This window comes from Sapajus apella, unplaced genomic scaffold (assembly GCF_009761245.1).
Source record: "Sapajus apella isolate SASKATOON/1434 unplaced genomic scaffold, GSC_monkey_1.0 scaffold18, whole genome shotgun sequence".
Classification (NCBI taxonomy): Eukaryota; Metazoa; Chordata; class Mammalia; order Primates; family Cebidae; genus Sapajus; species Sapajus apella.
In genome coordinates this window covers 23,150,977-23,177,498 of record NW_022436958.1, presented here as the reverse complement: position 1 = coordinate 23,177,498, position 26,522 = coordinate 23,150,977, and the positions used below count along the sequence as shown (strand labels likewise).

Genomic DNA, 26,522 nt, shown 5'->3' with positions numbered 1-26,522 from the left:
ATTTTTAAATAGCTTGTCTTCTAGCTCACTAAATTTTTTTCTGCTTAATCAAGTCTGCTATTAAATTCTGATGCAGTCTTCAGCATGTCAGTTGCATTTTCAACTCTAGAATTTCTGCTTGATTTTTAAAAATTATTTCAATCTCTTTGCTAAACTTATCTGATAGAATTCTGAATGCCTTCTCTGTGTTACCTTTAATTCTTTTAAGTTTCCTCACAACAGCTATTTTGAATTCTTTGTCTAAAAGGTCGCATATCTCTTTTTCTCCAGGTTTGTTCCCTGGTGTCTTATTTTGTTCATTTGGTGAGGTCATGTTTTCCTGGATGGTGTTGATGCGTATAGATGTTTGTCATTGTCTGGACATTGAAGAGTTAGGTATTTATTGTAGTCATCACAGTCTGGGCTTGTTTGTGCCTGTCATTCTTGAGAAGTCTTTCTAGGTATTCAGAGGGACTTGGGCCCCACGTCCAATAATACTATCGTTTTTGTGGACTCATGCCTCAGGTATCACCTTGGTGGTTTTGGATAAAATCCAGAAGAATTCTCTGGATTACCAGGCAGAGACTCTTATTCTTTTTTCTTACTTTCTTCCAAACAAACAGAGTCTCTCTCTCAGTATGCTGAGTCACCTGGAACTGGGAGTGTGGTGATGCAACCACCCCTGTAGCCACCACCCCTATAGCCACCACCACTGTTAATGCAGTGGGTCAGACCTGAAGCCAGCATAGCACTGGGCCTTGCCCAAGGACCTTTTCTTTAGGGTGGCAAGTTCCCCTAGGCTTCTGGCATATCCAGAGATGCTGTCTGGGAGCCAGGGATTGGAGTAAAAAACTTAAGCAATTTGCAGCCAGGTATGGTGGCTCACACCTGTAATCCTAACAATTTGGGAGGCTGAGGTTGATGGATTGCTTGAGCTCACAAGTTCAAGACCAGTGTAGGCAACATGGTGAAACCCTGTCTCTACAGAAAATTAAAAAAAAAATTACTTGAGCATGGTGGTATGTACCTGTAGTCCCAGCTACTTGAGAGGCTGAGGTGGGAGGATTGCTTGAGCTTGGGAAGTTGAGGCTGCAGTGAGCTGTGATCGTGCCATTGTACTCCAGCCTGGGTGACTCAGGAAGACCTTGTCTTCAAAAAAATAAAAATGAAAAGCCTTAGCAATTTACCTGATGTTTTATTTTACTGTGGCTAAGCTAGCACTCAAACCACAATACAGAGGCTTTCACATTGTTTCCTCTCCTTTCCACAGGCAGAGGAGCTTCTCCCTGTGGCCAGCACCACCACCAGTCCATGGCAGTTTCTGCCAGGCCACTGCTGATTTTCAGTTCAAGCCCAGGGGCTTTTTTATCAGCTTGTAGTGAATGCTGCCATGCTGGGGACGTAGCCTCAGGACAATGGGCTCCCCTCTGGCCCAGGGCAGGTCCAGAAATTCTGGCCAAGAGCCTAGGCCTGGACGTAGGGACCTGTAGAGCCTGCTTGTTGCTCTGTGTACAACATACTGTGTACAAGCTGATACCTAAGGTGCAAGACAAAGTCCCCTTTACTTTTTCCTCTACTTTTCCCAAGGGAGTCTTTCATCATAGTCACCACAGCTGGGAATGGGCTGGGTCCCACCTGAAGCCAGTATATCTCAGAGCCTGAGGCCCACTGTGTACTCCCTGGGTATTGCTGCTCGTTCAGAGACTCTTTAGTCAGCAGGTAATGAATCTTGCCAGGACTGGGTCCTTCCCTCTGAAAGTACTGGATTCCCTTTTGGCCCAGGGTAGTCTAGAAATGTCATCTAGAAGCTAGTGCCTGGAATGGGGGCCTCACAACTCTACCTAGTGCCCTATCCTACTGTGATTGAGCTGGTTTCCAAGATGCAAGACCACGTTCTCTTTATTACTCTTTGCTCTCCTTAAGCAAAAGGAGGGAGGTCACTTTCACTGCTACAAGCTGGACTGCCTGAGGTTGGGAGAGGGATGGTATAAGCACTCCTATAGCCACCCCAACTAGTATCTTCCTAGGTCACATGTCACCATAGTCCACTGGCTCTAAGCCCAGCCCAGCATTAGGATTTGCCTAGGAATTTCAGTCCTTGTGTTCTACACTATCTTTCAAGTTTACCTAGGACCCCAGAGCCCTTCAACCCACAGTGGTGAGGGTTGTTTTTAAACTCAAGTGCTGACCACAGCGATGGGTGATTTCCCTCTGTCTAGTTCTGGTTCAGATGCCCCCTCTGTGCACAGGTGCTGGCTGAGCCCAGCACAGCTTTATTCTCCACTACGACAGGGCATCACTGAGTTCAGTGTAGTCTCCCAGGTGGTACATTCTCCCTCTCTACAGTGGTGAGAGTTTCTCTCCAAGCCTCATAAATATAGTCAGGGGGTCGGGGCGGGGGGTGGTTGTGTCAATTTAAGACCATCTCTCCTGCCCTCCTCAATTCCTCTTTCAGGAATATGAAGTTAAAACAATTTACTGTGATTGCTCACCTTATTTTTGGTTTTTGTGATGGTGATTTTCTGTGTACAGATAGTTATTTAAATTTGGTGTTTCATTTGGGGGTTGAGCAGAGTAGGCTTCTATTCTGCCATCTTGCTCTGCCCCCCACAACCCACTTTATGTTTTTTATATTTGGTTTTGTTTTGAGTTGGGATCTCATACTGTGCAATTCCTAGAACATAACTGTCATAAATGTGAACTCTGATCATGATTCTTTTATTAAAGATAGTTGTGAAAATTACACTCATTATTGACTTTTGGTCCTGTATATATATTTTTTGGAATATAGTGAAAATATGGCTGGACACAGTGGCTCACACCTATAATCCCAGCACTTTGGGATGCCAAAATGGGTGGATCACCTGAGGTCAGGAGTTCAAGACCAGCTTGGCCAACATGGCAAAACCCCGTCTCTACTAAACACACAAAAATTAGCTGGACATTTACAGTATCAGACCAGCTTGGTCAACATGGCAAAAGATCGTTTCTACTAAATATACAAAAATTAACTGGACGTTTAATGGTACATGACTGTAATTCCAGCTACTCGGGAGGCTGAGGCACGAGAATTGCTTGAACCTGGGAAGCAGAGTTGCAGTGAGCCGAGATCGTGCCACTGCACTCCAGCCTGGGTGATAGAGTGAGACTCTGTCTTAAAAAAAGATAATACAGTGAAAATAAATAGACAGTAAATATAAAAACCCTGCTTTCCAACCAGAAACATACTGGCTGTCAAGGAATTTTTGAAATTGGATGTGAGATAAAAACATTTCCTTATTGTTCTAAAAAGACCATTTTAGTGATTCCAGGGAGCTTTCCCAAATGGCATATGGTAGTACCCTGAATAACTTGGAACTGTCCTTCAGGGCTACACTAGTTGAATTTTATGCTGAAGATATTATATGAGGACAGCTTATAATGCAAAGATGGCTTAATCACTTTTGGATGGCCTCTTTAACACACTAAGGATGTGTATTCTCCCTCCTCTGTCTCCACCCAGAAGAAGTAGTCATTCCTTACTGAGTAAATCATGTACTCATTTTACTTTGAATATTTCTATTAGGTAGTTATCACATCGTATCAGATATTTTGGGGTGTGAATGCCTCTCAGTTGGACTGTACATTCTTCAAGGGCTAGCAGTTGTGCTCTGCCTTAACAGACATGTACTGGTAACACTTTTAGAAGGATACTTTCTGGGAGAGTGAGACCATGTCTAAAAAAAAAAAAGAAGAAAAAAGACTTTCTGGAAATAAAAATGATGCATACTTATAAATACATTTCTAAGTTTATAAATTGCATTGATATAACAGCCATATCATACAATTTATTTAATTTTATTATTTTTTTAAATTTTTGAAATGGAGTTTCACTCTTATCACCCAGGCTGGAGTGCAGTGGTGCGATCTGGACTCACTGCAACCTCTGCCTCCCAGGTTCAAGTGATTCTCCTGCCTCAGCCTCCTGAGTAGCTGGAATTACAGGCATGCACCGCCACGCCCAGCTAATTTTTGTACTTTTAGTAGAGACGGGGTTTCACCATGCTGGTCAGGCTGGCCTTGAACTCCTGACCTCAGGTGATCCACCTGCCTTGGCTTCCCAAAGTGCTGGGATTACAGGCATGAGCCACTGTGTCCAGCCACAGCTTATAAATAATAATAAAATATCCACTACTGTCTTATAAAATTCATATAGCCAGTTGATTCTCACAGAATGCTGTAGTTGATTTTTACCCAACCCTTATGTCTGTAGTCTTATTGGTCGTTAGCCAATCTATGGTTGCAATTGTTGAGCAAATGTAATTCTGACATGCATGTTAATTGATATTTTTGTTTAAGTAAATGAGTAAGAGGAACATTAAACAACAAAAGTATATGTTGGAAATTTACTTTTTCATCAGTGATGTGAACAACTTCTTGCTAAATTTTTAATAGTTTCTATGTATTGTTAACATTCAAATTGTCTCATCTTTGGCCAATGGGAGCCACCTCATATTGAACCCTTCAAATTCGCCACCAAGTGCTTTTGACATGATACCAATAATCTTTCATAATTTCCATGCTTACTGGTGTGACAGGGTATTCTAAGCTCATTTTTGAATATTTCCTGTCCCAAATTTGGAGTCAGCCATTGCTTCATGGAATCCTTTTTAGGGGCAGACGGTGTATAGAGAGCATAATCTGTATACTGTGGGTGTGTGCTGGTTGCTATACACTGGTCCTTGTTTCAAGGTATTTACAGTATGCAAGTAAGAAATATGTATTTTTAAATATAAAATATCTAATGAGTTCATTCTAATATATATTTTTAAAATTCAGTATCACAGGAGTTTTTTATGTAATTTAAAAATTAATTTCCCCAAAACACCAATGTATTCATTTTTTTCTTTTTGTTTCTTTACTTATTTTTTGACAGGGCCTTGTCCTGTTGCCCAGGCATGAATGCAGTGGCACAATCTTGGCTCACTGTAGTTTTGACCTCCTGGGCTCAAGCAATCCTCCCACTTCAGCCTCCTGAGTAGCTGGGACTACAGGTGTGTGCCACCATGCCTGGCTAATTTTTAAACTTTTTTGTAAAGTTGGGGTTTTGCCATGTTGCCCAGGCTGGTCTCTAACTCCTGGGCTCTAGCAGTTCTCCTACTTGGGCCTCTCAAAATCTTGGGATTACAGATGTGAGCCACTGGGTGTGGCCATTTGCATTTTCTGGGACTGTGCTTGCAACAGTGTTACAATAACAACACCAATAACAGCATAAGAATGTAGTTAGTGATAATTTTAGCTGCTGTTTTGTCTTGTTGCTTTGAATAGTATATACTGTTAAATTAGTGTGTTTTTAGTTGTTGTGTTTTAAAGTCACTTGGAATAATTCTCTGTATGGTTATGCCACCAACTTCATATACAATTAAGTTCATTTATTTATTTGGGTTTCACTTTTATGGGGTTGTATTTTGGTGTTTTGGTTTTTTTGAGACATAGTCTCACTCTGTTGCCCAGGCTGGAGTTTAGTGGCATGATCATAGGCCACTGCAGCCTTGAACTCCTGGGCTCAAGCAGTCCTCTTGCCGTGGCCTCCCAAAGCACTGGGATTACAGATGCAAGCCAGTGCACCTGGCCTGCTTTTTAACTTTGTTTCTGTTTTATAATAATGTAAATAACTTTATATTGTTCCAAATTCACATCTACAATACAGGTTTTATGAGATACCCACATACTGTACTGTTCCTATTTTTACTACTCTGCTCCCTTCTTCCTTTTAGGTAACCATGTTTTTTTGGAAGGTTTTAAATTATCCTTTCAATTAAAAAATAGGTAAATATCTAGATGAATGGCGGGATACTATACTACATGTTTTTTCTCCTACTTGCTTTCTTCACTTAATAATTACTGGAATTGACTGTAAAGCACTTCTTACTATATATGTCCCTCATACCTTTTTAAAAATTGTATAGTACTCCACCATGTGGATTTACCATAAGTAATTCAACCATTTCACTATGATGGATATTTGGATTATTGCCAGGCTTTTGCTATAGCAGTGTTTCAGTGAATAACTTCCTATATACATACCTATTTTCATATTTTTGTCAGTATTGGTCAGATTCTCAGAAGTGAGATTTGCTAGCAAAAATGAAATAAAATAAACACATATGTAACTTTGTTACATACTGCCAGATTCTCCCTTGTTGGAGTTTTTCCATTTTCTGCTCCAAAAAGAAGAATAAAGAAAGAAACAAAAAACTGCCCTTTTTTCCTACAGGAGCCTCACTCACTAACAGACTGTTTTGTAAAACTTGGATTTTTGCGAATCTGACAGATGAAAAATAGTTTCTCAGTGATTCTTAATGTGCATTTCTCTTACTTTGTGCAAGGTTATGAATCTTTTTATTTAAGAGGCATTTCTTTTATTTTTTTCTGTGTTTTGTTTTGTTTTGTTTTTGAGACAGAGTCTTGCATGTTGCCCAGGCTGTAATGCAGTGGTTAATTATGGTACACTACAGCTTCAAACACCTGGGCTCAAGTGATCTTGTCTTAACACCCAAGTACCTGCGACTAGAGGTGTATACCACTACACCCAGCTCTTTTGTTCTCACCACACCCAGTTCGCTTTCTTTCCTTCTTTTTCTTTCTCTTCCTTTTTATTCTTTTTTTCTTTTTCCTTTTTCTTTCCCTTTCTTCCTTCCTTTCCTTTCCTTTTTTCCTTTCCTTTCCTCTTTCTCTCTTCCTTTCTTCTTTTTTTTTTTTTTGAGGCAGGTCCTTGCTCTTATCACCCTGGCTGGAGTGCAGTGGTTTGATCACGGCTCACTGCAGCCTGGACCTCCCAGTCTTCAAGTGTCTGGGACTACAGGGGCACACCACCATGCCACACTATTTTTGTATTTTTTGTAGAGACAAAGTCTCACCATGTTGCCTAGGCTGGTCTCCAATTCATCTGCCTGCCTACACCTCTCAAAATGCTGACATTACAGGCCTGAGCCACTGTGTCCAGCCCCATTTCTTTTTTTCGAAAATGTCTGCTAATCTCTCTAGTCTTTTGTTATCAGGTTGTTAGTCTTTTTCTTCTTGTTTTTGGATAGGCTTTACAGTTTGCTTGTGGTGTTTTTGTTCTGGCCATAGAAAAGCTGTATAGTAAGATTTAACAATATTTCCCTTCATTGCATCTGGTTTTGACCATTGCTAGGAAAATTTTCTTTACTCTCTAATTTACTCTCTAATTATTGAGGAATTCTTCCATAATTTTTTCTAGCATTCTTATAGATTAAATTCTTCATGTTTAAATATCTGATCTTTCTCAGTTTTATTTATGGAACAGATCAAAATTTATCCTTTTCCTTATGAATAAATATCTAGTTATTTGAACACCACTTTGGTTTTTGTCTTTTTTTTTTTTTTTTTTTTTTTGAGACAGTGCTCACTCTGTTGCCCAGGCTGGAATGCAATGACACAATCATGACTTACTTCAGCCTTGACCTCTTGGGCTCAAGCGACCCTTCTGCCGCCGCCTCCCTGGTAGCTAGGACTACAGGCATGCACCACCATGCCTAATTTTAAAAATTTTTGTAGAGACTGGATCTAGCTATGTTGCCTAGGCTGGTCTCAAACTTCTGTCCTCAAACATTCCTCCCGCCTTGGCCTCCCAAAGTGCTGGTATTACAGGCATGAGCTACCATGTGTGCCCTTGAACCCTAATTATTAAAAAGTCCATCTCTTCCTCACTGCTTTGAGATACAGCTTTTATTTATACAAAATTTCCATATGTACTTGGGTCAATTTCTTATTTTCCTATTATGTTTTATTGGTTCTTTATTCATGTGCCAGTGCCAACTATTAAATTATAAAGGTTTTATAATGTTTTAATATGTGTTATGATTGTCCCCTCCACCCCTGGCAAAATCTCTTTTTCAAGATTTTCTGTTTTTCTTATTCCTTTTTCTAACTGAATTTTATAACAAATTTGTGCTTACAGCTGTGTTCTTAATCAAGGTTGTTTATCAGAAGCCCATTTAGAGTTAAAGAAGAAAAGAAATACTTGACCCCCACTCAGACATAGTGAATTCTGGACATTGGGGACATTTAAATTCACATAGTGAATTCTGGACACTGGGGATAATTCTGGACATTTAAAACAATCTCTACAGTTGGTTCTGATAATCCCATTTTTAAAAGAGGCTTATATAGCATCATACTTTGGTTTTAATTCCATATGATTTGTTTTCCCTTATGGATTCTGGCCTATAGTTAATGACTACAGCATCTACTTTAAGCCAGAAATTTCTCTAGTCTTCTCTCACTCCTTCCTCTTCCTTAATTCTATTTTCAGTTAGCGACCAAACTGAAATTTTACCTCAAAAATATCTGGCTGTAAACCTCCAATGCCACTGTCTTTTACCGTCATTCTCACAGACTGTTAAGCAATCTCTTCATACTGCAGTCTATCATTTGTACTGCCTATACAGTTATTGTTCCCTCAAAACAAGGTTGATCATGCCACTTCTTCGCTTGCCTTTGTTGGCTGTTGGGATAAATTCAGCCACCTTACCATGGCACTTAGGCCTTTTACTCTCAGGTGTCAGCCTTCATCTTGGTCATGACATCCCTGTCATCCCTTTATCTTTGTCCTTCCTCATACCGAATATTCCTGCTATAAAGAATTTCTCACTAGCAGATGGACACCAGATCTAGTATCTTTGCATATTTACACTTATTGTTTCTTTCACCTAGACCATCTCCTACCCAGAACTTCTTTGCCTCATAAGCTCTCAGTGTTTGAGATGCAGTTTAAATGGCATCTCTTTGATAAAGACTTTTTTAGTCTCCCAGTGAGAATTAGTTGCCTCATCCTCTTTATTCTCACAAAACTTTATTATTTGCATCTTTATAATGTGATTTATATGAGTCTCTAATCTCCCAGGAATTTCACACTTTCTACATCAACCAGAATGTGAGCTTTTCATGTTTTTCCAGCCTCTAGCATAGTACATAACATAGAGCAAGCACTCAAATGTTTGTTCAGTGATTGAAAACAAATAAAGTTTGATCAGTCTGTAGTGATTGAAACAGAAACAAGATATGACAGTGGCCAGCTTGTTATACTGTTGAGATCTCTCGTTTGTTTTCCTTTGTAGTCAGCCTTCCTAGACTTCGTTCTCTGTACATGGCAATTCCTTACTCTTTGAAGAACCATCTACAATACCCATAGTAGTACATTAGATAGTTATCCAACTCTATCTCTGTATCTACCTATTTAAGAAGTTCTGTCTTTGCCCTAAAAACAGATGCTTCTTTATAGAAGAAAGTGCAACAATTTAGTCCATATTGGTGGCATAATTAGCCTGTGGGATGGTTAAATAAGTATAGAATTTCAGAGTTAATTATCACTAACATTGGAAAAGATCTGCTTGATCATTAAATTCTTTAACAATTATGTACATGATGAAGTACTAATGTAGATGATGATCTTGGGTAGAAGACTAAGTGCTGTTTGGAATTAAATTATTTTATAAATATAGCAATTATTTTCTCTGAAAATTTCCCCCTCAACTGTATATTGTAATCTCTGAAATGATGAAGTATGATAACCTGAAAAAAGGGAAGGAATCATATTTTAAAAACAATTTAACAACTTCTGAGAAGGTATCAAATAGAGTAATCCAGTTTAAAATTTCTAGGACATCATTTCTTTATTAAGAATCAGTTTGAAAGTACTAACTAAATTAAATAGTATATCTGAGTTACCAAATAACATTAAATAATTTTAAACATATATTTTAATATAAAGTTTTATTATTGAGTTTCATTGAAATAGAGAAATTTATTTTATGAATTTGAGATATCTATGTTAGTTTTTCATTTACCAACTATTTTGTTAATTATTGATTTTCATATAACTTCACCATTGACAATGTCACAAATATTTCCTGAACTATTTAGAGCCTTCATAATAAAAATGTATTTTGAAATGTTTGAAAAATACATTAAAATCAAGGTTTTCGCTGTCACCCCTTTTCTCCTTTTTTCCAACCTTTTGATGATGATAAGATTTATTTGGTTATAAGTTACTTCCTTGTACAATCAAGTAAAAGACAATTTTGGGATGTATATGGCTCCAGCTTGAAATTATATATACATATTCTTATAAAAATTTTTGAATTATGATTCTAAAATTATTCAGGGGAATATGAGTTTTTATATAGTAGTAACTTCCATTACATATATTCTGTTTTTTTCTGTTGATTAGACACATTTCCACAATTTAAATTAATGAATTTTATTATTTTATTTTTTTCACAGGTTTCTTTTCTAAAATCCAGGCAATGTAAATTACATATACTTATGAAACCATTGTTTGAGAAACCAATGTGCTATCTGCAATCCCAATATTTCAAAATATATTTGGAACCAAAAATCAAACCATGCTTTGCAGTGTATTGTTTGAAGTTATTTAAGCAAAGGATATATTCTTAATTATTCAAGTTACAGTGCGCCACCGTATTTCAGGCAAAGTATAGTTTAGGAGAATTCTTTATGAAAATCAAGATAACTTGAATCTAGCACTTTTTCCTTATCTTTTCAAAATTATTTTCAACAGTGTGCTAATGATTAAAGTGTCAGAAATAGATTGTTAAATATTAATATTCAATACTTTATGCATAGAAATATCAGTAAATTCCATTTTTTAGTTCCACATACTTAAAAATATTATTTGAGTAATGACCACTATTGTAGAACAATGCATGAACTTTTTTGTATGTGACTTGAGATAGAAGTCTTAGATACTAGCATTCATACCTATATTTTAATCTATATTTTTCTTCTGGAACAGTATTAGTACATTTTGAGATTATAGAACTGTTGACCGAGTCATACATATACAGAACTTGGCCTCTGAGTTAATTAAATATGAGTTAATAATATATTATAAGGAAATTATTGTCCTTATTACAGTTATTAGGTAGTTACTCAAATTATGGCATGAAAGGAAGGCAGAGCATGGAAAACTCAGGATTAAATTATGCATTTGAACCTTAGGCCAGTTTTTACTGTAGAGACAGTTTGCTGGTAAAAGAGAAATTGTATGTCACTGAAATTAAATGCTTTTCTGGGGATGGAAGATTCCAGTTTTTAATGAAATTACTGAGTGTGGTGTAGTGAAATGATTAAAATCTGTATTCTGGGAATGTGGCAGGGAAAAAAAAATCAATAAGTGCTAGCACAGCTTTGCTGCTCAATGTGAATCCTGAGAATGAAATAAACTACTACAAAAATAATAATTAAAAACATATCAGCACATTAATTTATTTAGCATCAGTCTCCTGAGACATCATATTCACTAATTTTTAGCATACATTTTACTATGTAATGAGCAGCCTTCTTTTCAGATATCCCTATTAGACAGGCAGTATTTCTGCCCTTCCCCCAGTGCTCCTGCATTGCAATCATTGTACTTGCACTTATTATGTTACAAATGACCGAGGTAAGGCTGACATTCTCAGTGCATGCAAAAGACCTAGTCTGCCAAGCTTTTTTTTTTTTCCTAATGAAGCAGCTTTGTGAAATCTCCCCATGTGTTAATACTAATGAAGATCCTCCAGCACAATTAAAATCACAGCCAGTGGCTGAAGAGGAAACATAAAACAATAGCATCTTTTAAGATACATTTATCCACATATGTCTGTATAAAATATACACAGATGATCAAATTATTCTCCGATAGCTTAATTTTTACTTACTCTTCATCTTGAAAATCAGATTATGCAATTTTTAATTATATGAACTTTGAGATTTTCTTGTGTTCTGGAGGGAAAAAACGGTACCTCAACGAACTTCTAAAAAAAACTACGTGTCTTCTTGGATTATAAAGTGTTATCAAGATTAAGGGTTTTTTTTTTTTTTACAAAAAAAATCTAGGAATCTAGAGGATGGGGTGCGGGAGGGAATGGGGCATATTTTATCTTTAACTTGATTGGTTGCAAGATTTGGGAATTGGGGTTGGGGAATGGAAGGTAAAAACAAAGTTTTAAGAGATTCTGGGGGTAGACATACAGCATATAACTGCATGTGTAGTTTAAAGAAGTAAAGGGCTAACAGTCTTACTCATAACTTGATTTTTAAAAAGTGTTCAGTGGCTACAATTTGCTATGCTTTTTTCTAAACTCTCAGAAACTGGAAAAAAAAAAAACTATCGAGATTACCTTTTACAGTGTGTGCATATAACTTTAAAACGATTTACTACTTTAACGTCTTCTATTTAAATTTTAACTCAGTGCATAAACATTACAGCCAGTTTAACTTATCTGTGGAAAGGCAGTAGAATTTTACCCCGGGACCATCTTGCATCCTGCTTTTTGAGTTTTAACATCCGCAAAATCTCAGCATATTAATTTAGTTGATTTGTAGAATTCTGAGTTTAGGAACAAAAAAAGTTTAGGTGGAGATGGTTGACCTATGCTCCCTACTCTCTAGTTTTTGTTTTTTAAAAACTAAGTTTTAAATCCTGTTTTCTGTCTTGTATTCTTTAAAAGCAAAACAAAACATTTTAAGTTTCTTAACTTTTTCTTGGGACAAGGAACCGTGCAAACTCAAAGCTACAGTATTCTTGGAAGGAAGAAGCAACCCCCTCCCTTGGCTCCTTTAGGAGCTGATAGGTCATTTATTATTGGAACTGAAATGGTATAAACAATTCTCTCTCTTTTTTCCCCTTGTTAACAGCAACTTTCATTGTTAGAGAGAGGAGAGAGAGAGAAGCCTTGTTGGTTGACGTCACTTGGTTCATGAAGCCTTCGCCTAGAAGTGAAGCTGCTGAACAAACCTTGAGAAGAATCATCTCCTGCTTCAATCTGCTGCTGGATAGGAACTAATCAGAGAGAGAGAGGCGGAAGACGGAGAAGGAGGGAGTCGAGGGCTTTCCTGATCACAAATCTCACCTCCACTACAACTCTCTTTATACTTTTCTTGCAGAAATAATAATAGAAATAAGGAGGTGGTGGGGTTTCCAAAAATCTTAACCTTCAACCATCTGGGGAAAAGGCAAAAATTCCATTCACCGCAACTCTCAGTTCGAAAGTAAAGGTGAGTTTAAAATCCTCGGGCGTGAGGGGTGCGGGTGAGGATGAAAATTCCCAGTGTTACAAAGCCAGTGGGAACAGCAGCGGAGAAACTGCGCTCGGGCGAGCGGGGGACTCCGGAGTTGCTGCGTGGAGGCGCTCGCCTCGCCGCCCTCTCGCCCTCCGCCGCTGTTTACCATCGCCGGTCGCTGCGGCTCTTTGTTGTGGTGGCCGGAAGGCTGGGGTGGTTCTGGGGTCCCGAGTGGAGTTTGGGGGAGGAGGACGCGGAGGTGTGCGGTCCTGGGTGGGAGGTGGGGGGTGCGGCCTCAGGAGAACGTAAAGTTTATTCCTGGAAGCCGGTGCGGGACTTCGCTGGAGTAGGGCCGCGGGCCATGCTCCCGGCCCGGTAGGCGCTGCCGCCGCGAGTCCGCCGCCTTTGTGCCGGCCGCCCTGGCTTCGCGTCTCCTTCCTCTTCCTCTTCGTCTTCCAGCACTCTGGTCGCCGTCAACAGTTTTGCTTCTTAAAAAACCACCTCTGTCAGCGTTGCGATCGCCGTTTCTACCCCGGGATATCCGCTGCCCCCCACTCCCGGCCGGGGTAGTTTCTGGATCACTCCCCCCCACCCCCGTCCGCCTCCTGCTGCCCTTTTTTGCCTCCGCCCCCTCTTCCCTCTCGGACTGTGGAGCTGCGTCTGCCACCCCCACTCCCCGGCTCGGGCCTCCAGCTCTCCTGTGTGTAGCTGGAGGCTCTGAGTTTACTGAAGATGAGCGGGGGTGGGGGTGGGGCAGATGGGCTTGGGAAAAGACCTGGATACCTGGGAAGGTCTATGTCAGGACGCAGAAGGTTTGAGGAGCATTGCTTCTCATACAGTAAGGTCTGTGCCTTGGTCTCATCTTTTAGCAGTTCTTCCCCGGGAACGACTGCCAGCTCCCAACTCCTCTGCTTCCCTCTTTCAATCTTCTTGTCGCTGCCCCTCCCCCCAGCCCCTCCACCCACCCCGGTTGCCTTTCGCGGCTCCCTCCCCTTTAAGTAGTTTCAGGAACCCCAGAATTGGGATTTGGGAAAGGGAAGGAAGTGTTTGAAGAGTCAGAGCTGGCCCTGTTGTTTGGGAGATTTTCTCTTCTTTTCTTTCTTCCTCTGTATTTATCTTTTGTCTGTTGCTTCCTTATGGAGAGGGAAGCAGCTGCAGTCCTTGGCCGAGTTGTTGAAATTTATCCCTTTGTGTATATTACAATATCCTCCATTTTTTTTTCCTGCCCTCTAAACAACAAGCGTTTCGCCATCTTGGGCAATTTTATTCCCAAGTCTCTCTTTTTTATTTTTGAGGAAAGGAAAGAAACATTAGGAAGGCAAAAACTATGTCTGGATAAGGCTCAAAGTTTAGGAAATGTTCAGGGGGCCCAGTGACGTCATGTAAACTTTATGGAGAAATTTTCCCAGAGTAAATTTTTTGCTTGTTTTCTCCTGTTTTATAGGATTGTGTAACTTACAGGTTGATGATAGGTTGTGTGGCTTATTTTTGTGTGTTGCTCTCAAAATGAATATACGAAGTCTGCATATTGTATGTTCTGGTAACAGGTGGAAGATTATGTGCAAAAAATGGTAAAAAAAAAACAAAAAACTTTTGGGTGTCATTTGTTATTTACCTGGTTTTTGTGTACTTTTTTTTTTTTTTTTTATTTAAAGCTTTCAACTGTTATCTGTAGTCAGTGTATTCCCTTTCTTATTTACTCCATTCCATTCTACCCTATGGATTTTTAAAAAAATTAGCTTGGTTAATATTTATGTATGGTTATTTTAGATTACCTGGCTCCTCCTTTATAATAAAATGTTCAGGGATTTTCTTTTTCTATTATTTATTTACACTTTGAAAAGAAATGACTGAATACCTTAAGATAATGGATACTTTAAAATTTAGTAGCAGATATTAAGTCAAACAATTGTGGAGTATTTAAGAGACAAAATTGATTTTAAAAAATATTTTATAATCTCTAGCTATAAACTCTTTGTCAGCCATTATGAACAGATAATAAAAACTAGCACTGTTTTAATTTGCTTGTCTAAAATAGTTTTTCACCTCACAAAAGTTGGTTTGGTCACATGACCAAACTTAATGATACACTGACTAGTATATAAATAAGAGGCACTGTAAATTGAATGAGAAAGTGCAATTCTGTCTCCTGTAGTCATTTTCAGTCAGCATATTTACATCTCTTCTAACAAGGACATGAAACTGTCTGTATTTAATTTGCATTCTCTTTGTCTTCTGGGTTGGGGGAAAAACACTGACTACAATTAACTTAAAAAAAGCTAATAGTAACAATTCTGAATACATTGAAAAGGTTTGTCTAACACAAAAATTTATGTTCTATATGGTATGTTTTTATTTCTGTAGCAGTCTTTGGTGTTAACTATTTATCCAGATATTTGCTTCATGTAAGATGCTATATAGAAAGCTTGACTGAATTGAATGTCTGCCATTTATGTGAATTGTAGGTAGGTGAAAAATGTTTAAATAGTTAAAAGCACATAGAACAGATGGTTCTAAATTATACATGCAACAAAGGACTAGAAGATTTGGCAGATTATAAATGGCAAGCAACAGAGAATAAGCAGTTTAAGAAAATGGTAGTTAAGTACATTTGATGTCTCACACCTATTGTAAACACTGTACATATTATTGTCACTGTGCTGCATAATCAATAATTTGTACAACATTAAGACACTTGTATGGTTCAGATAGGAAAAAGTAATATTTTTACAGGTATTTGAAACCAGTGGTTGAATTTAAAATTATTTTAAGCCTATTATGATGAATACGAGGTTTTTTAATGAAATTAGATTGTGTGCTTCAAAAATACAGTTATTTATGAGAACTTAATATTGTGTTCTTATAATGATTGGAGAGAAATAGGAATGGGCACATATTTTAAAATCCAGATAATAGTAGCTTCACGGTTCTCATACGTTAAACTAGTGCCAGAGTATAGTACCATTTACTCTTAGGAACACTAATGAAAAAAATACTTCTAAACTCTTCAGTTTTGGAAATGCATTTATTGGAATACTGCTTGCATCATTTATTAAATACTTGTTAAATGAAGGAAGGATATATTTTAGTTTTAATTTTTGAGTTTTATGCATAACATGATACTGATTTTACTTGAATATAGTTTACTTTGAAATTTTAGAATAGATGGATTCTTATGCAGTTTTGTTTTCTTTCTAGAAGAGTCTCTAAGTAATTATATTTAGCATTTTCAAAAAATTTGGAATAGCTTAAAGTATTCAACTTGGTAGAAATTTGTTTTTGTTTTTTATAAGCCATTCATTTAAAATGCACATAAGAGTGTAATGGAAACCTTAGAATTTTAATTCTGTTGCCCTTTCTCCCATTTCTTTGTTTGCATGTTTATTATAGAACTGCAGTGTAAAGGAGCAGATGTTTTGCCAAACATCCTGATGTGTTGCTTTTTCTTATGGGAGTGCATAACTGTTCCTTCTGATGCTTCAACTTGACAGCTGGTTGATTTCATGGAGCTGCTAAGAAGCCATTAGTGGTGTCATTGAATTGAAACAGAACAGTCACTCCCAGCTTGAACTGCAATTGTTAATGTCTTTGTTGCTACTTTTGTGTTACTATACAAGATGTAGGATATCACAGTTGCACAAAAGTTCAGGATTTCTGTCTTATCTCCTTGAATTAGTGAAAGTGTATGTTGGAACTTGATTACTTTTAGGTTTAAAGGTTTCTCCGAGAAGAGATTTTAAGTTGTATCTTCTGAGTAGAAATACCAAAAGAAAAAATATGATTTAACACAAAGTAATATGGTGATTTTGATCCTTAAGAGGAATTATATCATCAAGTTTTAGTGATTATTAGTATACTTGATTTCCTGGGGGATTAAGTTACCTAGTTAGGTATTTTCAGAGTTTTTTTGGTTATATAAAACTAAGTATTTTGTATCGTGAAGTTTTAAAAATATTGTTGCCTTATTTAATGAATGTTAATCCATTTGGCTGTTTCTTTAAACTTGTTGTAGGAGATAATCAGAAAAGAAAAGAAATAATTATTGGGGAAAGAGGCAGTTTTGTATTTAATTTTTCTTTACAAAGAGGCTAGAATATTATTTAAAAATTCATACAAACTATGATCTAAAATACTAGTAGACATTTAATGATTTTTTACAATTGAAATTATATATTGTTATAACTTCTATTGATAGTTTCAGCTATCATACTGTGATACTAAAATGGTATCATCCCATTGGTGCCTGTGTTTCTACTTTTTCTAATTTATTTGCATGGTGTTTTTTGGTGAGAGAGGAAATGGGAGGGAGAAAAGAGGAAGAATGAAAAGTGATAATCCCAACACAGAAAAACACATTTTAAAAAATTCATGTCAATAAACTTTAGGATGATAAGATTTAAGGATGTAATATAGTTTATTTATTACTATGTTAAGAGAATTTTTCTAGTCCCAATATTTATTGACTTTTAATTTGTAGGTCTTTAGGTGTATTAGACATTTAAATAACTCCTCAAAGAGCATAAAATCTGTAACATTTAAAATGTTTGCCATTACAAAAATAAATACTTAAAATATAAAATTGATTAGAATATATAATTTGCTCTACAATATAAACAAATTTTTAACACTTATATTGTTGATTCCAGAATTATGATTTCCTGAAATCCCAAGTTTATAGAGACACTTCCCTTTTAAATAGGTTGTACATTACTGGGACTAAAGCGAAGATTCGTATTCAGGCATTGTGCTTTCTTAACTCTTTTTATATAGTAGCCGTACAACTCTTTAAAAAGAAAATCATTCTGTTACCTTTGACTATGACTCAATATTTAAGAAATATATTTACTCATAATGTATTTTTGTTGAGGCAGATACTCATATAAATCAAATTATGGCACGTTGAATTGTGTATGAAATATAAACTTTTTTTTTAAAGGACTCCTGATAATTTATTTTTAGAGATAAGGTAGTCTTAGTTGTACTATACATAAACATCCTATAGTTTAGGAATTGTCAGGCATCAGATTTCTTTAAGGAAGATAATTCTTAATAGAAAGATCATTTTAAAAAAGTTCAAACTTAAATTTACAGGTTTTTTTGTTGACCATATTAAATATGCTATTATGGATAATAAATATATTTAATTCATTTTAAACTGCATATGGAATTATAAACTATTGGCCACATCTTTGTTGAAAACAGGAAAAGGAAATGAATATATATGACTTTTATATCTGTTTTGAGTGCTATTTGATTTGTGGCAGTCATAGTAGAGTTTGAAATGTAAAATATTTAAGAGTATGGATATTTACAAGTTAAACATTTAGTTTTTAACATTAATAGGGTTTTATAAGAATATGAGGTGAAAATATACTTTTTATTCCACATATTTAAATTTTTACTATATAAGGTAAGACTATTTCAATTTGTTTTAAAAGATAAAGTTAATGCTGTAAAAACAGTTTTTATAATTTATAAAATTCAACTTGTACTTTGCCTTTTGAATATCTTTCATTCAAATAAAAATTGTTGCACATTGGGGATAATAATAATGACGGCAACATAGATAAGGACCTTAACTAATTTTGTGTTGTGCACATGTGTGCATGGCATGTAAGAAAAAGGAGCATTTGGTTTGAAGATAATTCTTGCATTGGTACTTCAGCTATGTGTAGGCATAATTGTGTGTTTTTTCTTGTTTTCTCCTCTTAACACTTTTCCACAAACATGCACTCATTAATCAAAGACAGTGCACTCCTGCTGAGGGCAGAGAGGTTCATCAAATTGGCAGTCAGTTTGGTGTAAAGAACGGTGTACTGAAGCTCTTAACTCGCTAAGACATAAATAAATCTAAGGTCTTTGTATGCAAACCCTAGAGGTTAATACTGTATAATTCAATGTCCTGTCTTTGTTTTTATGATTGATGTTTTTTAATGTTTCAAGCTTGGTGAAAGTCTTCTAGTAGGTCAGGTCTGACAATCTGATTGGCTGTAGTAAGAAAGCATTAGGTTGTCAAAGGACTTTGAGTATGCTGCAGAGATTTTGATTTTTTTTTTTTTCCTACAAGATCATTGTCATATTGCCTGAGCTGTTATAGGAATGTACCAATGATTGACATTCCCTGCTGTGATAATGGACCTGGTGCATAAAATGCCAATAGTTTGGTCCTATTTGTTCAGAAGCTTACTGCTATTTGTATCCTTAACAGAGCTAACATGTAGAACAAGCAAAACTACTGGGATTTCTCTGTAGAAATAGTGCTGGGATTTGGCTTTAACATGAATTGGTTGCATATTCATAATTTAAGAACAGCTGGTTACAGCAAGCACATAGTCATTTGCAAGCTATTATAAACCATTCCACTCACACATGGAGCCTGTGCTTGGTGATTTTTTTTTTTTTATTGATCTACCTGCATTTAAAATCTGGTCACTGCTGCTACAGAAGCTCTTCATTTTAGCTGTGTTTGCAACACAGAACAGGTTCAATTTTAAATATTTAATTTAAACTTAATGCTGAATAAAACGAAGCTTTGAAGGAAACAAGTGTAGAAGGTCATGTCTTACCTGTCATGTAGTTAATCTTGGCCAGAACCAACCAACCAAACAAACCTAGATTATACAACTATTGTAATTTTTGGAATATATGTTTTATGATTTTATTTATAGATTAATAATGGAATTATCTTTGATTTCAAAATACTGCTACTAATATTTTATTGGTTATACATAGTTTTGGGAAACAGCATTGAGAGTAGATTGTGATTAATTAGTCTAAAACAATGTCATCTAATATGTAGAAGAGTGGTCGTATAATACTTTTAGCTTATGAGTGATGCAAAGCAAGATAGAAGGGAAAATTGATAGGACTTTATAATTGGGTTAGAATAATGCTAATCCTAAAACTGTAAAGTTAGTCTAATTTTTTAGAAGGAATCTAATAAATCTCTCTTGCTTTTTGGGTCACTTCTGGAATACTAAGCACAAGTATGCTCTTACAGTATTTAAATGGTATTTGTAAGTTAGGCCAGCTATAATAGTTTCCTGCATGTTGTCAGTAATAACTGTAAGGAAAGAGAAGAAAACTTCTAAATCTCAAGCTTTCATTGACAAGGGTGGGAGGAGAAAATGTTAAATGCTATTTCAGCTCCCCTTTTAGAAACCACAGGGAGCTGTGCCTTGATTTGTGTATGTTAAAAGAAGTGAATACCCGAGTGATTTACAATGATGCGTTTCCACACATGGTGTTAGGTTCACATGTGCATGTATGTGTTTGTCCCCACACTCGATGATGAAGTAGCTCTCAGCACTTCAACGTTGAGTACCAGTCCTAAGAGTGCATTTTACTCTTTCTTGACTTCACAAATGGCTGGATAGGTTTGTAATATAACAGAATATATGGCCAAATTTAATCTAGCTGATAGTAGGCTCTACTTTTTTAAAAATAATAAATCCAAAGGTTATAAAAGGACGATGGATTATGTTTTAGTTTTGAGTTGCATAGGATCATAACTATAATTAGTTAACTTTCCATTATTTGAGAATTCATCAGGCGTTTTGTAAATGATTTTATGTCCTTTTCTTCTCTCCCTTTTGACTATTGTTCTTTCATTTATTTATCTGCTCTTTGGTGTCTCATCAAAGAATAAAAGAAGGAAAATTCAAACAAATGTGGTTTTCCCTGCCTTCCCACTTCTTGATGAAGAAGAGTTATTAGTGTTTTGCTAAAATTAAGGTTTGGGATTTTATTTGTCTGCCTTTTCTGGTTCTCATTACATAAATAATTATATTTAAAAAAGAGGAAGGGTGAGTTAATGGACTGAATTTTTATTTTTATTTTTTTTAAGACAGAGCCTCACTCTGTTGCCCAGGCTGGAGTGCAGTGGTGCTCCTGACCTCCAGTGAGCCCCTGCCTCAGTCCCCCAAATAGCTGGGACTACAGGCATACGCCACCATGCCTGGCTAATTTTTGTATTTTTGTAGATATGGGGTTTTACCATGTTTCTCAGGCTACTCTTAAACTCCTGGAATTGAATGATCTGCACACCTTGGCCTGTTAAAGTGCTGGGATTACAGGCATGAGCTACCACACCGGGCCTGACTGAATTTTTCTGTACTATATTAGTAATCCATCAAAACAAAAAATTTAGACATTGTTTGAAAAAGCGAAATGACTCAGTGCCACCCACCACAAGAGAACTGAATGTATTTGATACACTTGTATTGTTCTAGTATTAATAATAGGAAAAGGGGGAGGCATCTACCTCCATTCTTCAAGCTTTTATTGATTGTTGTCTCCAAGCATGCCCTTGGAGAGCTATGGGTAACAATTTATGAAAGTTCAGAATAGGACAGAGAGATGACTTCTGGTTGGAATCATTAGAAAAGGCCCTTCGGCTTAGGTACCATTGAAATAGATCCAGCACAATTAAATTTTGAATATTCACATATCAGGAAGACAAGATCCAAGAAAAGAAGGACTACATAAGCCCCTTATAGAACTCCAAATATATAGCTAGAACTCTATATTAGAGCTAGTCTATTTGACATCTGGGATGGTTCTGCCTTTTCAAGGTCACCCCAACCTATACCTCTTCCACCTAGAAGGAAAAGAAAATGTCATGGGATCCTTCCCTTCCTTCATTGCTTTCAAAATTGACTACGTGGCTTTTTCTGGAGAAGATGGGTTCATCAGTTTCAAATCCTCCATTTCAATGATAGGCTTATTTGTGGAGGCCAGGTTAAAACTGACAAAACTGCACTTTCTGGTCAGAGATATTTAAATCTTCTGTTTTGAGATTAACCAGAACCCGTCCCTTTGCCTTGGTTCTTTTCTTATGCTTTTGTGAATAGTTTTTCTGGAAACCTAAGGCATGATCACCCCTACTAAGAACATTAAGTAGAGAGCACAGGATAATATCTGTGTATTCCTTTTCTCCATGATGATGGCTCTGGCTCAAAAAACGCTTGTACGTCTTTTAGTTCCTTTGGTTGAATGCAGAAGACAAGCAGACTGCTGGACTGCCAGTGACAGGCATATCCTTAAAGACAAAAAGGAGGGCCGGGCACCATGGCTCATGCCTGTAATCCCAGCACTTTCAGAGGCCAAGGCGGGCAGATCACTTGAGGCCAGGAGTTTGAGACCAGCCTGGCCAACATAGTGAAACCCCGCCTCTACTAAAAATACAAAAATTAGCCAGGCGGGTGTGGTGGCACGCGCATGTAATCCCAACAACTGGGGAAGCTGAGGCACAAGAATTGCTGGAACAGTTGAGGTGGAGGTTGCAGTGAGCTGAGACAGTGCCACTGTACTCCAGCTTGGGTGACAGAGTGAAACTCCGTCTCAAAAAAAAAAACCCACACAATTTATAGCCCCTATTTTCAATAACGTCAGTACTGGTTTTCACTGAAAATAGAAGTCCCACTAAAAGAGTATGAAAAAGGAAAGTTTAAAAAAATTTTTAAGACAAATATATGGAAGGTCTTTTACATAAATGTCTTGGCCAAGGACAATAAATTTTAGCGGTTAATCTTTTCCTAACTTCGTTATTACTACATCGTCATAATAATAAAATTTATTATTATTGCATCATCATAATGAAATATGTTTTATTTGCCATATTGTGATGAACCTTTACTTGTAAGAAATTTGTCCTAAGAAAACCTTAAAACTTTTAGGTAACCATATTTTATCTTGTACAAGAATAAGTTTTGAAGTAAATTAAAGATGGAAAACAGTGGAAATAAAAGGCGATATAGTATCTAAGTTTAGTTCACAGCTATACTTACTATCTCTTCTGGTTCCATGATGGCATGGTTGTTGACATATGCTTCTGATTTTCCTTGGGTAAAGTATTACTGTTAACATAAACCATTGTGATGATGACACAAGAAGCACCAAAACCTATTTTCAACATTTGAGAAAATCAGGAGCAGCCTTTAAGTCACAAAATGACCTTTTCTTCCTTTCATGGGTTGTTAGTGCAGCATGCTAAAAAAACAGAGTCTGCAGGACAACAGTAACTGACAGAGGTGTGGGTCAAATCTCTTTATTTTAAAAGAGGGGTTACTTTGGAGCTCAAGTTAAATGTTTGTTCTTAGGGTTTAGGCAGAAACAACAAAAAAGGAGACAATTTTAAAGAAGGTTTCTAAATGCAGTCAGAGTGGAGCGTTGTTATGTAATCAAGTCGTCTTGGAACATATCAAGATTTTGTCTATAGTGGTGTATTTTAGCATTAAATTTCTGTGCCTTGTCATTAATGTTATCTGCAGCTTGTTGGGAAAATAACTCTTATCTGTAATCAGACCTTGGGGATTTGAAGAAAAAGTTGAAGGGTTAGGGAAGGGAAATGTAAATAGTAAACACTTGGTCCAGGAAGAGAATGTGTAATAACTTTGGACAATTAGATAGAAGCTCTCTTTACCCTTCCCCCTGCAAAAAGCCTGTTCTTAGATTTGCTTGCCAAAACTCACAAAAGAGAATAATTGTTTTAAAGAACGTGAAAATGTTTTTGTACTATGTGTGAAATAGGAGGGTAGGAATAAGGCATTCTCTGGAAGAAAAACTAAATAGTGTGACCAGAATTGTACTGTTCTTAAATTTTTATTATTAATTTTTTGGAGACATGGTCTTGCTCTTTTGCCCAGACTGGACTGAACTCTGGGCATAAGAGATTCTCCCATCTTAGCCGCCTGAGTAGCTGGGACTACAGCCATGCACCACTGGGCCCAGCTATTTTATTAAAATGAACTATTCTATGACATAGTACCTTGAATTTGACCTTTTGTGTTTTAATATGAGACAACTTCTGTGAAATAGATTATTTTTGCAAATACTTTATTCATTCCAAGTAGCGTTTAATATGTTGCAGGTATCAACTAAATTAATTACATATACATAGGTAAAAATACATGTTTGTTTCTATATTTATGATCTTAGCACCTCAAAAGTGAGCTAAAAATAATCCTACAGCTACCCATGGAAATAAATAAAAATTACATATCAGGCCAGCCACAGTGGCTCATGCCTGTAATCCCAGCATCTTTTGGGAGGCCAGAATGGGAAGATCATTTGATGCTAGGAGTTCAAGATCAGCTCGGTCAACATAGCAAGATCTTGTCTCTATACAAAATTTTAAAATAAAATAAAATAAAATAACCTGGATGTGATGGCACATGCCTGTAGTCCTAGCTACTTGGGAGGCCGAGGTGGAAGGATCACTGGAACCCAGGAGTTCGAGGCTACAGTGAGCTATTATTGCTCTCTAGCCTGGGTAACAGAGTGAGAGGCCCTCTCTCTTCTCTGTCTCTGTCTCTGTCTCTCATACTCCAGCCTCGGTAACAGAGTGAATTCCTGTCTCTCTCTCTCTCTCTCTCACACACACACACACACACATGCATGCAAAATATATTAACTTGTCACTTCTTTAGATTTTAAAATAATTTTCTTACTTTTAAGCTTAAAAATGTCCTCCTTACAAAACTTTTTATAGTTATTTTCTCATATTTTGAATTTTTTGACATTTAATGATTCTGCATTCCGTTCTGCTATAAAACTGTCCTTTTATGCCTATGTTAAGGCCCAACTTCCCATCAACACTTACCTATACCACATTTTCATGTTATATCATATTCTCTAAAATGTCTACTATAAGGAATGTTGAGCTAGATAACTAAAGGTCAGTTTTTTAAAGCATTGTCATGTTTTGGTTGTAGTTTTGTTTCAACCTCTTGTGATAGGAATCTTTCTTTAAAAATACTAATTTTATTAAACATATTGAGAGTATTCAAAATATGCTTTGATTTTCAAGTACATGCTAACAGAAAAAAATACGCTTTGATAAGGCAGGGTTATCATACTGCTAAGTAATTCTATTACATTTTAGATGCCTGAATTAAAGCTATTTGAGTATCGAAATATTGTACTCTATAAATATGTACAATTATTGCGTGTCAATTAAAAATAGCTGTGCATGGTGACTCACCCCTGTAATCCCAGCTACTTGGGCGGCTGAGGTGGGAGCATCGCTTGAGGCCAGGAGCCTGAGACCAGCCCGAGTAACATAGTAAGACTCCCACCTCTAAAACTAAAATAAAATAAAAAATACATATATGAGAAAGGGAAAAAAACTATTTGAGACTGTAACTGGGAATTTTAAAAAACAAATTCTCATATTTGTGTCATTTGCTTCTTTATGATAAAAGGATATATGCAGCTGTACAACTTGCCAGTTACTTATTCCTCCTTACAGTTAATTGTATTCATTGTCCTTTGACTTTACTTCTTTAAAATTAAAAGTGTATTTCTTCACTATAAAATATTAATAAAAGTTTTGAAAAGTACAGAAAAGTATTAAGATATAAATTTCAAATGTTTGAAATTCTATTATTCACAGGCTGCTGTGTGCATTATTAGTTTGTTTTATGTTGAAATGAAATATTTACTGAAATGAAAGTGTTCATTAATGAAACAGCAGGTTAGTGTCATGAACCTATTCCTGAAAAAGATGAAAATGACAGAAGTAGGCATAGAGTGAAATGCTTCTGTGGTATTACCTAAGAAAAGTAAAATAATCCACTGGATTAAGTGACAAGGACATGAGTGACCTTGGCATTAATAGTTTCAGTGGAGTGGTTTGGATTAAAGCTATAGAAATGAAAACATGTTTAAACAGTTTTTAGAGTTTTGTTTTGTTTTGTTTGTAAGGAGGAGGAAAATAAATTGGGTAGTTTCTGGGAAGGAAATGTGGGAATTTTTTTTTTTTTCTTTTTTTAACAGGACAAATGAAGATACAGGGACAGAGGATATAATTCAGAGATTCTATGAGAAATGGGAAGAAGTGGGTTCCAGACCCATGTTAGGCTGATTATTGTGAACTGGAATGAGGGATACCTCTTTTATTGTAACTAGAGGGAAAGAGAAACTATGGGAATGCACAGTGGTGAAATTGGAGCTTGAGGAAAAAAATTTCAGAGTTCCAAATTTTAGCACTTTTTTTTTTTTTTTTTTTTAAACAGAAATGACTTCTTGTAATCCCAGCTACTCAGGAGGCTGAGGCAGGAGAATCTCTTGAACCCAGGAGGTGGAGGTTGCAGTGAGATGAGACTGCAGCACTGCACTCCAGCCTGGGTAACACAGCAAGACTCCATCTAAAAGAGAGTGTGTGTGTGTGTGTGTGTGTGTGTGTGTGTGTGTGTGTGTGTGTGTGTTTGGAATAAGGGACAAGAAGACTCCATCTAAAAGAGTGTGTGTGTGTGTGTGTGTGTGTGTGTGTGTGTGTGTGTGTGTGTGTTTGGAATAAGGGACAAGAAGAGCTAGGCAACAGGGAGTATGATTTGCATATATTTTCTCCTAGAACTTTTTCTCTGAGTCTGTTGAGATCTTTGCTGTTGTTCTGTACGTGAGGCTGGAACTCTGATTTTAGCAATTTCCCTGCTTTAAGGAGAAACTGGCACACCTGAAGATGTGAGTGG

General features: G+C 36.6%; 1 protein-coding gene and 1 long non-coding RNA gene across 25 annotated transcripts in view; one reads left to right on the top strand and one right to left on the bottom strand.

The window, feature by feature from the left end:
* BAZ2B (bromodomain adjacent to zinc finger domain 2B) overlaps positions 1–26,522 on the top strand; it is a 432,513-nt gene that overhangs the window by 84,730 nt on the left and 321,261 nt on the right. For 20 of the 24 annotated variants that reach the window (XR_004271241.1, XR_004271240.1, XM_032286284.1 and 17 more), the window contains exon 4: positions 12,685–13,044. The gene's annotated coding sequence lies outside the window, so the exon portion shown is untranslated. Of the gene's footprint in view, positions 1–11,886; positions 13,045–13,696; positions 13,894–26,522 lie in introns of those variants that run through there. The other 4 variants (XM_032286282.1, XM_032286283.1, XM_032286301.1 and 1 more) reach the window with 4 other exon arrangements.
* LOC116556912 lies at positions 18,265–26,064 on the bottom strand. Its single transcript, XR_004271248.1, has 3 exons — positions 25,927–26,064; positions 22,875–22,879; positions 18,265–18,275 (listed from the first exon to the last, which is right to left on the bottom strand). It is a non-coding gene; the product is annotated as an uncharacterized LOC116556912 (long non-coding RNA).